Source organism: Aquila chrysaetos, chromosome 2 (genome assembly GCF_900496995.4).
Source record: "Aquila chrysaetos chrysaetos chromosome 2, bAquChr1.4, whole genome shotgun sequence".
Lineage (NCBI taxonomy): Eukaryota > Metazoa > Chordata > Aves > Accipitriformes > Accipitridae > Aquila > Aquila chrysaetos.
In genome coordinates, this window is record NC_044005.1 from 18,907,245 (window position 1) to 18,922,028 (window position 14,784).

The 14,784-nt window shown below is 42.5% G+C and overlaps 1 long non-coding RNA gene across 1 annotated transcript; it reads left to right on the plus strand.

Annotated features, from left to right (window-relative positions):
• The first annotated feature begins 7,042 nt into the window (after positions 1-7,042).
• Positions 7,043-12,609, plus strand: LOC115338666. The gene is made up of 2 exons (XR_003922493.1): positions 7,043-8,738; positions 11,373-12,609. It is a non-coding gene; the product is annotated as an uncharacterized LOC115338666 (long non-coding RNA).
• The last annotated feature ends 2,175 nt before the right edge of the window (positions 12,610-14,784 follow it).

Consider the following 14,784-nt stretch of genomic DNA (forward strand, 5'->3'; position numbering starts at 1 on the left):
CAGCCGCCGCCGCGGGAGTAGCTGGCCCCCGGGCTCTCAGCGCAGCGCCGAGCGGCCAGTCAGCCCCGGCGGGCGGGCGGCCACTCCACGGAGCGCCCGGCCCGGCCCCCTTCTCCCCGCCCCTCTCCCGCAACTTTCTGGGTGCTCCTCCGGCACCCATGGCAACGCGCACGTACCCTCCCCTCCCCCTCCCCCTCCCCTTGGGTGTCTGGGCGGGGGGAGCGGACTTAACGGGCTAAATAAATCCTTTCCCCTAAGCGGCGCAGGAATTGCCCGCTCCTGCGTGTGGCGGGGCTGTCCGAGGGAGGAGGGGTACGGGCAGCGGCAAGTGCTGCGGCGCCGAGCTGCGGGCCGGGGCCGGGGCCGGGGCCGGCGCCGGCGCCGGCGCCGGCGCTGCCTGAGGCGCGGGAGCCGAGGGGGAGGTGGGAGGACGGGGGCTCGGCTCGCGCTGCCTGAGGGGCGGGCGGCTGCGGGGTGTGGGGGGGAGCGGCGGGGTGCCGCGGTGAGAGGCGGGCCGGGCATGGATGGCGTCTGGGCTCCTCCACCTGCCTCTAGGAGATGCGTTTCAAGATGGACTTCCCGGGGCGGGAAATGACACTTCTCTGATCCCCGCTGTGCGTAGTTTGCACTGTCACAGATGTGTGGTGTTCAGGACAGCAAAGTGAATGACCCATTCTGTGAAACAGCCATTAGTTCCTGACTCTCCCAAATCAGATTTGGGGTTTTTTTTTTTAACTAAAATTTGGTATTGCCATTAATTAAGTGGTTACTGTTAGCCAACGAGACAGTTCTAGGAACTTCTACAACAGCACAGGCATTGGTTCTGTATTCCTTCCGGGTATCCAGAAATGGTGTGCGTGTCAGGGAGCGCGTGTAAACAAAACGGGATTAACTCATCTGATCTTCTTTTTGATACAGCATTTGGTTTACAAAGGAAGGCCTTTCAGGTGATTCCCTCTGGATCTCTGTCCTTGTACTTCAGAACATACAACCCTTCATACCTGGCATTGTTTCTAATGGTATCATAATTATAATACAAATATCCTAGCCTACAGAAGCAAATCTACAGAAATAAAATATCACTAATCCTCTGTGTTTTCCCGTCTTTGTGGAAATGCAGGTTTTTTTCTTATGTTTATGAATTATATTTGCTTTAGTGAGATGTGGCAACACAGTGCTGAGGGTGCTCTGGTACAAACCGCATGTGAAATTGCTCTGGATTCATGCTGAAGGCTGCCCAGTTGTCTCAAGTGCAGAACGAGTTACTCAAGCTGGAGAACCAAAGAGAAGCAGTTGTGTTAACCTTGTTGCCTGCTTGCACGCACATAGCTACAGAAATTTGTGTGCCTTAACTGTTCAAGCTTCAGGGGCACCTAGGCTCTGGTGGGCCTTTGACTTTCCGATTTATATTAAAGCAGGAAAACCACTATGTTAGAAGAATGGCACTAAGACACGGCCCAGTCTGCTCTCTTTCATTCCCTTTATAGCTGCTGAGAGAGGAAAGGCAACTCTGAAAACTCTTGCCTACTGCAACAAAGGTAGTAGAGAAGATTACAAACCAGCTTATGTCTCTTCATTTCTCTCCATGGCCACATAGGAAATCTCACAGTTGAACCCAGAATGATGAAGTCCATCCCTGACCAAAAGAACTTACAGGCTCATTAGGTGCAGAGGCTTGGGAAGCTGGATAAAGGCAACTGAAGCTCTTCAGATCAGGACTGTTATTTACAGTGGACTTTTTTTTTTCGTTGAAGACCTTTAAGCTCCAGTGAAGCTGTTGGTTGGCCATGTCAGCAGAGATGCCACTGCATAGTTAGATGCCACTGCATACCCTGTCAGCTGTCATAATGCCTGAGAGCTAATTCTTCACATGGCTTTTTATCACCTCTTTTCTGGGACCAAAGCCTCCCCTTCCACTCAAAGTGGCAATGTGAACATCAGTCTGCCATCTGCTTGTTCTGCATTTAATAAGAGTTGTGGTGCTGACAAGACTAGTTTTCTGTATGAAGATTTTATCTAGCAATAGAAGGATGGGATTGCAGAGATTTGTTGTTTGTTTCAGTATCCACTTGCCATAAGTTTATCATCTTCACTGATAAGGCAGACCAGGGCATGGCTTCAGAGAGGCTGTCCTGACAGTTGGGTCTCTCCCCACAGCTGACGGAGGTTGCTTGTGATTTTTATATTTACCAGGTTTATTCTCTTGCTCTTTACACTGAAGACATTTTCAAAGCCATGGCACTCCTGATCTGAAGAGTTACTGATATTAAGACATGCAATGAAAAGCTTGTCTGGAATTGAGGTAAATTTGGGTCTGGAGATGAGGCTGTGATTCACAGATATTCCATATTTGTGTCTATAGGTTGTTTACGCAAAGACCATGGAATTGAAGCATTGTTAGAGGTCCTGAGTTTCACATGTGAGGGATTTTCATAAATTCTGTCGGGTCCTATGAACATCACATGGATCAAACCAAAGCACATGGTTAGTTACAGGAATGCAAGTATAATATTGCCTTTTTTGACATAAGGTTTTTTCCTTTTTCTGGCGGTTAAAAAGTTGTCTGTTTTAGAGGTAACAGTTAGTGACCGTAGAAACCCTGGGGTCATCCCTGTGAGGAACTGAAAGCAAGAAACAAAAACAAAAAAAAGTGAAGAGATCTTTTGCGAATCCTTTACACAGAAGAAATCTGCTACCCATGAAAGCAGTTCTCAGCATGATTGTGCGTGTCTCTCCCTGTGTACACAAATGAGGCAGATCAAAGTTCAGACAGTACTAATCTCCTAATCATACAAGCTTCTGATTAGCATTTTTAATCAGTCTGGTGATCACAAGGCAGCCTCAAAATTGTTCTTGAATACTAAACTTTCAGAACAGAATCCAAATCACTTTTATTTTGGTATTTCCTGTGAAAATGTGTCAGGTAACTATTTGTGTAGGATGTCTCAAAGGGAAGTGGTGCTGTAGAATTCAGCTCCACCTGGAGGGTCTGTTTGAGTACATTTAAGCTGTTCACACGGAGGTTGTTACTGGAGTGATGTCCCAATGCTTTCTTCTGATTTGAGACATCCATGCTGTGTATGAGAATGGTGATAAAAATGTTGGAGGCAAAGAAAGAAGCAAATGCTTTCTGCATAAAGTGGCATTAGAGAAATTTACATTCATTTTTTAAATCTTAAATTATTGCTGTCTCTTACTGCAACCAGAACAACTGTATATAAATGCAATGGAGTCTTTCCATTAATAGTCTCCAAAAAGAAGAAATAAGACACACATGTTTTTTTGAGTGATACCTTCACAGTGAATGGTTTGGAGATACTACAGATGTTCTCTGTTTCCATTGTAATCAGGAGAAAATGTTTTCCGGACTAGATCTAGGAATTCTCCTGAAAGAATTACATTTTGGAAATTAGAAGTATTTGGGAAATATCATCAAAACAAAGTGTAGAGGAAGAAAATATTAAATAGCACTTGATATCTTAAACTAAGCCAGACACAAGAAACAATCTTTCTTTCTTATTACTGTGCTTATCATTGTGATCATTTAACTTTCGTGTATGTCCCACGCTAAAATGTCTCACTAGAAGCACAGACTAATGCTAGCTTCATCTAGCACTGCCAAATGTGCTTGTTTTTCATCTCAAGCACGATTAGTATCCTGAACTGAGTAACAGCCAAAAGGCTTTGAATTAGGGAAGTGTCTCACAGGAGATCCATGAAAGCAGCTCATCTGAGAAGAAAATATTGACACTGCTGAGAGTCAAAGGAGAAGTATAAGTTTGGATTAATCCTCTATGGCACCCCCTAAAAGGAGCAGGAAAAGCAGCAGCAGCAGCACAGCAGGGTAACTGGAAACTGAGACCCTGTTTGTTGGCCATGAAGACTGTTCCAGCACAGAAGAGCTGAGAGTGCATCAGCTGAGAAGCCCAGAGGATTAGGAGGTGATCGTTTGTGACAGGCACCCAACCAGCCCTAGGAGCCTGTTCAAGTCCAGCTTTTCCAACTGATACAAACAGAACGCCAGTATCAATACCCCTGTCCACAAGGTCAAGAGATAGTATCAGAGAAAAGCCAATAACATTCCCTCAAAAAAGACCACAAAATCTCCCATGAGCCATAAAAAACTCAACTGAGAGGAAAGGCATTGGTGAGGGAGGAGGTGAGGATCCTGCTTTTGCTATTTGGTCAAGGTAGTTCATATGAGGGAGCCGGAGAGAGGACATTAGCTTGGTGTTGTCCATAATCACCTGCCTGTCAAGAAGGGGGCAATACTGTGCTTAATTAGGACCCAGTCCCTGGAAAAGGAGTACACACTAATATGACTTGGCAATATAAGCTTACAGAAAGCAAATATTAGCACATCAGTATTTAAATGTTGAACTGTAACTCAGGCCACCATACGGCATTAGGTATATACCCAGGTGGCTCTTTAAGCATTGGTAAAAGGTGCTTTGCTGAACCATACTTGAAATTTAGAAAGCAGATCCATTGTTGGCATCAGCACTGGGGGTTCCATCAGAGTCTCTGTGATGGCTAAACCCTGAACTGGGACCACTGGATTAACAGAGAAACTCCAACTGTAGGACCCATCAAAGGACTCATCCTTGTGCTGAGATCTTCAATGTCTTTCTACTCATTCTCAGATTTTTACCTCCCATCCATTTTCCAGTTCTAGTGGACAGTTGCCAGCTCTGTTACCATATTGTACTTTTGCATGCTTCAAAGGCTGAAGTTTTCCTTAACACAGAGTTATTTTTGTAGTTTAACTCAGGCCTTTGTTTTGCTTCCAAGGCTATAAATAACTTAACCCTGAACCAGAATATAAATACTATGAAGAAGTCAGTCTTACACTGTAATATGGAACCACATCTTCCTTTAACTTACCCAACTCCTCCCTTGTGTTTTATATCTTGCAGTGTTCCTATTGCTGATTTATCTTTAATAATCTTGGGTAATGCTAATTTCTATTTCTGATGAGCACCTGTGGTTACACCCCACATTCAGCACTTGGCTAGCAGCCACACACTCACCCAGACCCTACTTGGGAGTTTAACGACAGTCACTTAACAATTATGGGGTTCTCCTGCAGTATGCAGGAGTGCTACGAGCAGGTGTTCCTCATATCCTACATGCCATAAACAACCTCACAGAAGCCCAGGAAGGAGGTCAGGCTGCTACATATAATCTTCTTGCTATACAATAAGAATAAAAGGTACCAACCAGATCTAGGCTCTTGATGTGATCTACTTTAAGCTACAAGAGAATAAGATCAGTTGACTCCTGATGTCCTACATGTGCTGTTAACACATTTTAATTTAAGTGCATTGGCTCTCTTCATTTCTCTAAGTCCACCAAAATGTCTTCTTGCAGGACAGAATGAGAGACATTATGCATATCAGTAGGATTCAATGTGTTCTTTTTCTGCCCATAAGGTTTCAATCAATATCTACCTAAAAAGAGAAGTTAGTTTGTTAGAAAAACTTCAGTAATTGTCTCCTTAAATCAGTATTGTCTAAGCCCTCCAAATTCATCACAGCATCTATGTTTAACGCCCACTAGATTTCTCACGGATATAGGCATTTGCTTAAATGCTTGCCAGATTTGAAGAACTCATGCACATGCATAAAGCCATACTAAAATGGGGGTTAAATTATAGGGACTCTGTTACACAGCATATCCTCCCCTACACACATACCATTTCTGTCTTTCTCAGTTTCTCAAGCTTGCTGTTTCCACTGAATCCCAGCCTCAATTGATTTTACTGGGTTTACATTTTGCCGGTGGTTTTCTATTCCTCTCTGCCCTCAGTTACTTTCACTTCTGCCTACTTCTGTGCTTCCCTATTCTTTCCCTCTGTTTCCTCCACATGACTTTGTTCCCCACCTCTTGATCTTCTAGTCCTGGTTTAAATTTTTCATTTGTTCCACTCTCTGTAAGCAGAATTCCTTCCTCCTCTTCAAATCTCCCCATTAAATCTATGCATGGGTTTAAGCTTAGTATTGACTCTAAGCCTTATTCACAGAGGCTTGGGGAAATTTGACTGTGCTTACCTATAACTATGAGGAATGAGGTTAGCTGACATTATGCTAAGCATGAGGCATTCTGCATGGTCAAAGCTCTGCAGGTTAACTGCAGCACCCTCTTCCATCACTATACAACACCATCTTTTGCTCTCCATAATCTCGTTCCACTCCCAGATAAAGAAACTAAATTAATTTCTGTAAAATGCTCTCCATTTGTTTCTTTCTGGAAGGTTTTTGTATGTCTGTGAAATAAGTGAAATTCAAAACAGCTGCTGAGGAGGCATCTTCACATACCTCCATCAACCACACTTCTGTTCAGCTTTCATACCTATGGGGATCTGTTTCCAAACCCATTTGCTAGTATCTCAGAATGAGAAGCAGCATTAACTAAGCAAAAATTGATTCATTACAGTGAGAAAAATTTTCAACAGCTATGTGTTATTAGCCCAAACCACAGGCTGTTGTGATCTTATGAATACACAGGAGGAAGCTGTGGAGAATTCTCACACACAAAAAGCCCCAGATGGTGCCAGTGCTTGAAAGCCTGAAGGCCGAAGAGGTTCAATGAAAGTCCTGTTGGGGTAGCTGAGAGCGATTCAACAGGGCAGCTCCTTTCCCTCATTAGATTAGTCCATCAAAATCATTAAGAAAAGAAGAACAAGCATTCATCCTTAGTGACTGTGGAAAAAACAAACTGCAGACTCCAAACGCTATATAAGCGAGTGCAGGAATGTATGTCCTGGTAACTGATGTCCTTGAAACAACAGTATTGAAAAGGTGAGAACTGTCTTTATTCAGAGACTTGTAGAACGTAGCTTGAAGGAACCCAGAGAGGTCATCCTGTTCATTTCCCTTTTCTAAGGCAATATCAACTCTCCCTAATGTTGAGTAGGCTTGCTCTGAAAATTAATACCCATTGTGATACTGAAATTGCTGTTTGACTGCCTATCAAAGCTTTTAAAATAAAATGATGGTGAATAACGTTAAGAAAATTTACACCTCCTACTTTGGCTGGCATCTTTTTTTAACACTGTTAGTGAGCAGAGCTTGGAGAGTTCTGGGAATTTTCCCCCTCATCTGACCACAGATTTTCAAAAAAGAAAATTTATTCTATTGAAAACATATCATGTTAAAGCTAAGAGGAATCATAGCTGTCAATCAGAGAAGGGGAAGAATATTCTTCCCATTTATTTCTGTAAAGCTCGTAGAAATCATGTTCCTTTATAGACAGTAGGAAGAAAACAACCTTGCCCTGAGAACATAAATTCAGTGTATAAAATCACGTAAAATGATAGTCTAGAGGGAATGGCAATCAGAGAAATGAAGTGAGTGGGAACAGTGCTCAATGGATTGTTTTGTATGAGGAATTCAGGTCATTTATTTCATTGGTGTTTCATGTTGTCTCCTGTGGAAGAGATAAGAGAGGAGGGTTAATTTGCTCCCCATTATGATCAGACAAGAGAGGGGAGAACAGAGAAGGCTGGTTCAGAGTCCAGGTTCAGAACAGCAAGGGGAAAGGTGTTTGTCTAAGGAGGCATTTAAGGGAAGGAAGGGAGAGCTTTGGTACACAAGAACAGGGAGATGGTTCTAAGCAAATGGGCTAGGCACAGCCATCTCTGTGGGAGCAGATAAAGGGAACCTTAATCAAAGTGGATCAGAAGGGTGAGTGAAACAAGCTAAAATGGGAAATGAGCACCACTACATCCGCTTTGAAGACCAAGTCTTGTAGTGTGAATTTGAAAAGGGTCAGTGTAGCAGGAGAGAGAGACATTGCTGTAGCTGCAGTAGTTTAAGAAGAACGTCCACCATAAAAGCTCCCTTTAAGTTTACAAAAACTGCCACACCTACAGTACAGCCTCCTCCAAACCCAGATAAGTGATGTTCATTACCGTTAATGAAAAGTCGTGGTCAAAGCACACAGCGTATTTTCAAGCATTGGCAGGAGCACTTTTTACAGTATTGCCATGTTAACTTCCTAAGAGACTTCACAGTAAAATACTAAGACAGTTAGTAGTTATTGCCGATTTTAACAAGAAATGTTTATCACTGGCAAATAATAGATACAGCACTCCTGCAAATTAACTCCTTTGCTATTCCCAACTCCTTGCAGAGGTTAGCAGCAGGCTATTTCAGCTAGCCTCGGTCATAAGCATGCTCAGCTGCGTCTCAGCACCAGGATAGCCCAGGTTCAGCACAGCTCCTCTGAGCTGGCTGCCCTTTTCAGCTTGTAGTAGGAGAACAGCAAAGGTAGCGCTGCCTCATGGTCCAATTTAATAGCAGTCATTATGGGTGTCACCTACCTGTCATGTCTGACTCACCCCACCATCTTTTTGTTGTTTTCATTTAAATATTTAAACACTCAAATATTCCAGCCACTTTACATTTCACCTCCTCAGAAAGAAGCAATGTTTCAGAGGTGTTACCATGGAAACAGTGGAGTGAGGAGGCAGCTAAACATGAAAGAAAGTCGTCCAACAGTAAATCCAGAGACATGCTTTGGGATAACTTGAAATTAAAAAATGTATAATTAATTGGGCTGCTGCTGAGCATCTGTTTGTACTTACTGCTTTCTTGTAGGTGACAAGAGGCCACCTTTTTGCCTGTGACAAGAAAATAAAATTTCCCTGTGCAGAATTTCCAGTACCTAAAGTCCTTTTTGACACAAGACATAATACCACTCTTTGGAGATGACCACCGGAGTTTGTTATCAGCAAGGTCAGGCAACTGAAACGGTATTGTTAAGGGTCAGCAACACCAGCTTCCTCAAATGAATCAATCCCTACTGACAGCAGTGGGCTGTGAGTGTTGGAGAGTTGTGATCGAAGATATTTACAAAGTTTAATCAGACTACAGGAAAAAGAAGATTAGCATTAGTGGAAGTAAAAATGCAGCTAGATATGGCAAGCCTCTTCCAATTATGCAAATGAATACACAGAGGCATTCTGCTCAGAAGTGGGTATTAAATTATCCTTGTGGATAAATATAAAAGCATACCTTTGTCAATCTGTCACTATATATCCTGAAATACCATAATTACCTCCCTCAAGCATGGGAAGGAACAACTCTCGGCTATTGCCTCTGCTCACATCATAAAATGATTTCCTGTGACTTTACATAACCTTAGCTTCACTGAACTATATGTTGTCTGTAGTGAAGGTAACAAAGGAAAATCCAATGTTTCAACTATGTGTTAGGCAAGGAAAGCTCAAAAAAACCACTGTAATGAAGATCATATTCACTTCAGGCATTGGCAAATTGACCACAGAAACAATACATTTAAATATGCCACACAAAACGTTATGTTCAGAACAGATTCAGAAACAGAACATTAGAAACTTGAGCTTTAGTTGCTCTTCATAAGCCTTTAGATCATGCTTAAAACCATCATACTTTCACTTGTGGGCAAAGGAAGGGTCCTGGGAGATGTCTAAAACCTCTCCCTAGGGCTGGAAATTGTCGTGATGATTAAAAGAAGAATCGTTCCTGCCATCAGTGGCCACTAGAAAAATTCTATCATTGTAGGCTGGCAGAGTGGGATGCATCTCTAGCAAACCGACAGCTCTGGTTTGACCTGTACACTGAGCACCTGGCTGTTGGTGCCCAGGGTGGCCTATACTACCCACTCCACAGCTGCCATCCTCAGGAAGGGTGCCCAGTACCTGCTCAAAGGGTCGCCCTTGGGACCAACTGAGTTTTTTACTGACTTTCAGTTTCTCAGGAGTCTTTCTCCTTGGAACAATGGTTTTCTTCTTCACTTGCATCCACAAGGAGGTGGAAGCATTACTGGTGGAGCTTCTTGTTCAGAGACTTGGCAGTCTACTCTGTGCAGGTAACCAGCTGCCACTGCACATTAGGAGTGCCTTGAGGAGAGAGAGGGCAGGCCAGATCCTATGAGCCTGAAACACCAGTTTAACCACGCACTGTTGAGGGTGCCTTCCTCCTGGAGGGTTGGGCAGAGGGTCAGGTGGGAAATGAGATATCCACATAGTCTACAGCCTAGGTAAACTATGAGGGAGCGTGAGGGGACTCATCTGCTGAGGCTTGGGACACTGGTGGGACCTTGCTACCAGCAAACCCCGAGGAGCAGATCGTACCCATATCCAGCTGGCTTGGGACCATGTGGAAGTGACCAGCCAGGCCAATTCATAACAGGCTGGCAGAGCATCAGGGCATCAGACAGGTTGTTACGGTCATCGTAAAATATAACCACTCCACAGCTTTTGACAGAAGATAGTTTATACAATTCGCTACACAAATATATCTATCTATCTCAAATCTCTTTGGACTAGCATAACAGTACAGCTAAATAAATGTTTATCTGGAGAAAACTGATCTGCTGTCCATTTCACAATCATTAAAAAAAAGTACTGAGTTGCATTTAGCCTTGTGACTGATGGACTCTCACAGAATTAGTTATGCTGTTGGCATTGACTGTGCACAGGAAAAGAAGAGATGGGCTGTGGTTTATGCAATTTGTTTTTCTCACTGTTGGAAATCTATCATACTTTTCCTGCCCAAATTATCAAGATGGTTGATAAGCTGGAAATAAATCAGATCATTGAGGTGAATGTTACATAGCACGCTATTGTGTAACTGAACCGTATTTCCTATCTTAGCCTTCCAAACTCTAACAAATTAATTAAAAACAAAAAAGGCAAGTATTCTGGAAGATTTAACTAGCCTTAAAATTTGATTTTCAGTTTTTAAATTAATACTAATTAATGAATTCTTAATTATATGCAAAGCAAAACCACAAAATCTCCAGAGGCTTAGCTGTGACTTTGCCATGAAAACTGAGTGAAAGGGCACAGCTTTGTTTTTGTTGGTTTTGTCCCCCCAGAACAGATCAGAAGCTTCCAGAGCGAGGCTGCCTCCTGCTTTCCTTCTGCTCCGTGCCTGGCACAGCCTACCCCGCCATGTGCTGCGGCTGCCTTAGCTGCCATGGCAGACGTCCTGTCATGCCCCCTTGCTTGAGGTGGGAATGCAGCAACCCCCAGCCTTCGGGATTTGCACTGCTGCACGGTTTGTGGTGGTTAGGAAGCTAACAAGCACATACACTGCTACTCTTTCTTGAATGTTTACATCAAGTACCCTTTCTGAACAAAGCACCGTTTCACCTCCTCTGAAAAATCTCTTTACCCTTCTGCTTTTCTCAGTGTTTCTGACTTGCTGCTCACTGACTCCGACAGACCCTGGACTAAGTCCTAAGAGGAGAAAAATGTTTCAGCTCATCCTCAAGTCTCTGAGCAAGCCAGTCATCCAGAAAAAAAAAAAAAACCAACACTTAAAGTCACTCACAGAATAATAATCATGCCCAGTGTCTGATACTTTTTTCCCATGTTTCAACAGGCAGATGAACCCATTAATGTGAGTAGAGTTACATGAAACCCAGACTGGGCTTTGCTGTCACTGACACGGTGCCCCTGGCTCAGAGCTTTGTGGAGGGGATTACACTGAGTTACTTGTGACCAACAGACACTGAGCATTGGCATGCTCACCGGTGATTTTCAAATGCTAGCTTACAACAGGTAAGTATCCTAGCTTCTGTTTTTCTTACTTATAGGCTGTTAAAAAAGCCATAACAAGAAAATCATTACCACAGAATCCAAAACACTGAAAATCTTTTCTTTGCCTTGATAAAATACCTGGCTAGTATGAATGCTCATGATTTCTCTGGTGAACTCAAAGGTACTAAGGCATCATCACACTTTCAAAAATCTAGTGCTATTTAGCAAGTAAAACATTTTACAGTCTCAGACTTTACTGAGAAGTGGGCTTAGAGGGGAAGGAGATGAAACGTTTTAGCTCTAGCTCAACTGTACTTTTAAACTTCTCAGTCATATCTGTTTTGCTACCTGAAAAATTTTAAGGAAGTGAAATCAAATGTCTATCTGATTTTAGGTGATGTGCAATATTTATTCTGAAGGCTCACGCACCTTCTTTCACTGTTGAATTATTTACAACATGCACACACTGTCATGCCTCAATAGATCACTCTATAACTCCACCAAGTAAAATGAAAGTAATTTGCACATTGTAAATATATATGTGTGTGTGTGTAAAGGCTTCGTAAGAATCAGTATTAATGATCAGCCATCCATGCAAAGGACAGAAGAATGTAATTTATTAAAGATAGGGAGAGGCTTTGCAGGTGGAAACAAATACAAAATCCAGCTAGTCCAGCATGTATCTTGAGCACCAATTAGTAATGGAGGTTGCAAAAGAACGTTGAAGAAATTGAGTCTTAACAAGAAGTCTTGTTTTTAATGCCAGGTAGCTGGAGATTAGTTTAAATTGTGAAACTTGGAGGAGTTTGATCCTTCAGTATTATTTTTGGTTTTGTGGGTTGTTTTTTTCAGTTTCACTAGCTAATGACTCAGGGCACCTGTTACACTCATAAACACCCAGCCTCTCCATGAATCTTGCTAATTTCTTAGTCTATACAAACAGTTAACAGGGTGCTTCTCCTAACCTGGCTTCATACATTTTTTTCCTTTGTGCTGAGGACTTTTAAAGGGCTGTGTGTATTTGCTTATGAAATGGTAATTGATGTGATTTACATTAAAAATCCATGTGGGCAAAAGTATTTTCTTTTTGAGAGTTTCCTCCAGGTGTATAATTATGCTTTGGGGTTTTAAGATTGATATGATGATGCATTGTAGGGCTAAAAAGCTGCTGAAGACATATATTTATTTCATACCCTTTATTTTTAAAATCTCTATGCAGGAAGATATGTACCCTTTCACAGGGGAGTATGCAAAAGAACAGTGTGGGGCAGAAGGAAATCCAAAACTAGGAACTAGAGAAGTGGTAACTCCATTACATGCTATTCTTGAAGACTGTGGAAACCCACCTGAGGGAACTTTGCAGCCTTGTGATTCAGTGAGAGCTTGGGAGCAAAGTCTGGCAGTAACCTCCTGCCTAGCATGCTCCATCCTGCCCCACAGAGATCCAGCACGTGTCCCATGCTGTCAAAGCAGCATTCATGTTTCATCTGAATTTGCACATGCCTTAGAGTGGAGCTTTCTATGCATGTAATGAAGCAGAATAGAGGACAGTCCAAGTGGAGGATGAAGAAGATGGGGAAGTAGAGGGAACAAAAAGCAAAGTCAGAGAAAACACTGGATGTTAGGAAACCCAAGGTTTGTCCACTGCTTGTTTCTACGAAGCTCCAACCATCTTCTCCAGGACAGCATCTCCTTAGAGAAATTTGGAAAGGCTGATTTCCTGCGTGATCTGCTGGAGATCTTCCTTCCCATTACATGCCTTCTCAGAAGGGAGCTGAAGTATTAGTTTGACACACTGCCAAAGATAGCAGAATATGCACTTCTGTTGAGCATATCATCCCTGAGCCTCACACAGTACTGTAGTAACAGGGGTTGATGTATCACAGACTGGGTTAGTATTTTTGTTCCAGTCAGTGGTGAAATGTATTTTCCACTAAAGCATTTGTACTAGCAACCAAGGAATTCTTGTATTTTACATTGTCATGATTAGTCACACCATTTTCACCATAACTGAAAAAGAGAAATAGGCACTGAGAAATCATCACTGAGCACATGCCTTTGTGGTTTGGAGAGGATGGATGGGGATTGGAGTGCAGAGGAATGTATTTTGGGTCTTTGTGACCCTGCCCTGTGAGCAAGAGGGAAAACCATGGGTTGATCAAGGATGTGTTTGTCAATGCCAGTAAGGGAGAGAAAGTTGGAAAATTTAAAAAAAAAAAAAAAATTTATATATATTTCTATTCTTGGAAGTCTCCTTTCTCATCTTATTACCTTTGCAATTACACATTTTAATTCTGTAATTTTCCATTTCAGTACACAAACTACATTCAAATGCATTTGTCTCTAGAACCCTGATCTTACCAAGCCTTGGCACTGTCTGCTCTGCTGATGTCACTGAACTTTGAGAATTTAGCCTAATGTGTTTTGACCAGTAATGAGCCAAATGCACATATTCACAAATACTTCAGGAGTTCATTTTGGACCCAAATCTACCGCTAACTTCAGATTCTTCAAATGCTGTAGCTTATTTATCTACTGGAAAAACTACTGAGAATATTTTACAAAATGCTGCATTTTAATTTGAAAAGAGTATCTGTTCCTGTTGTACATTGTCTTTTTTTCTTCCATACTCTCTGTCTGCAGCCATTCATCCACATTTGAGGTTTTATAGATTTACTTACAAAACTGTGTGAAATTCTGTCCACATCAGAACCCCAAGCCACAGGTGGCCAATTCCTTCTGCAGCTGAGACTTGCCTGTCTGGCTAGCCTTCCACCTCCAAAGTCTTTCTCGGTGTCACTCTTCATGCTCTCTGGCAAGCTGTTTCTTCATTTTTCTCATCCTCTCCACATGATTTTACTCCTTCCTGCTGCTCACACAGAAAAGATCTATATTTACAATCAGTCTCCAGGCAAACACTCATTTTTGTCCAGCCATACACGTCTATGTTCATGCAATGTCTCCCATAGTTCCTGCTATAGTATTCCACTAAGAAACTTAATCGCTTCCTACATTTCTCCCAAAATTTCTCCCAAATTAAGAGTATCTGAAATGCCCTTTACTACAACAATACGGGGGGGGGGGGGGGGGGGGGGGGCTGATTTTGGTCTCACACAGATATTAATGAGGATTAATTACATAGAGGCTGATGGAAGCAACCCCACATGAAACCAGTGAGTGCCCTTCAGTTTCAAGAAGCACCACATAAATCACTCTTTCAGTCTTTCCCATAGGTTTGCTTGCCAGAGATTAGA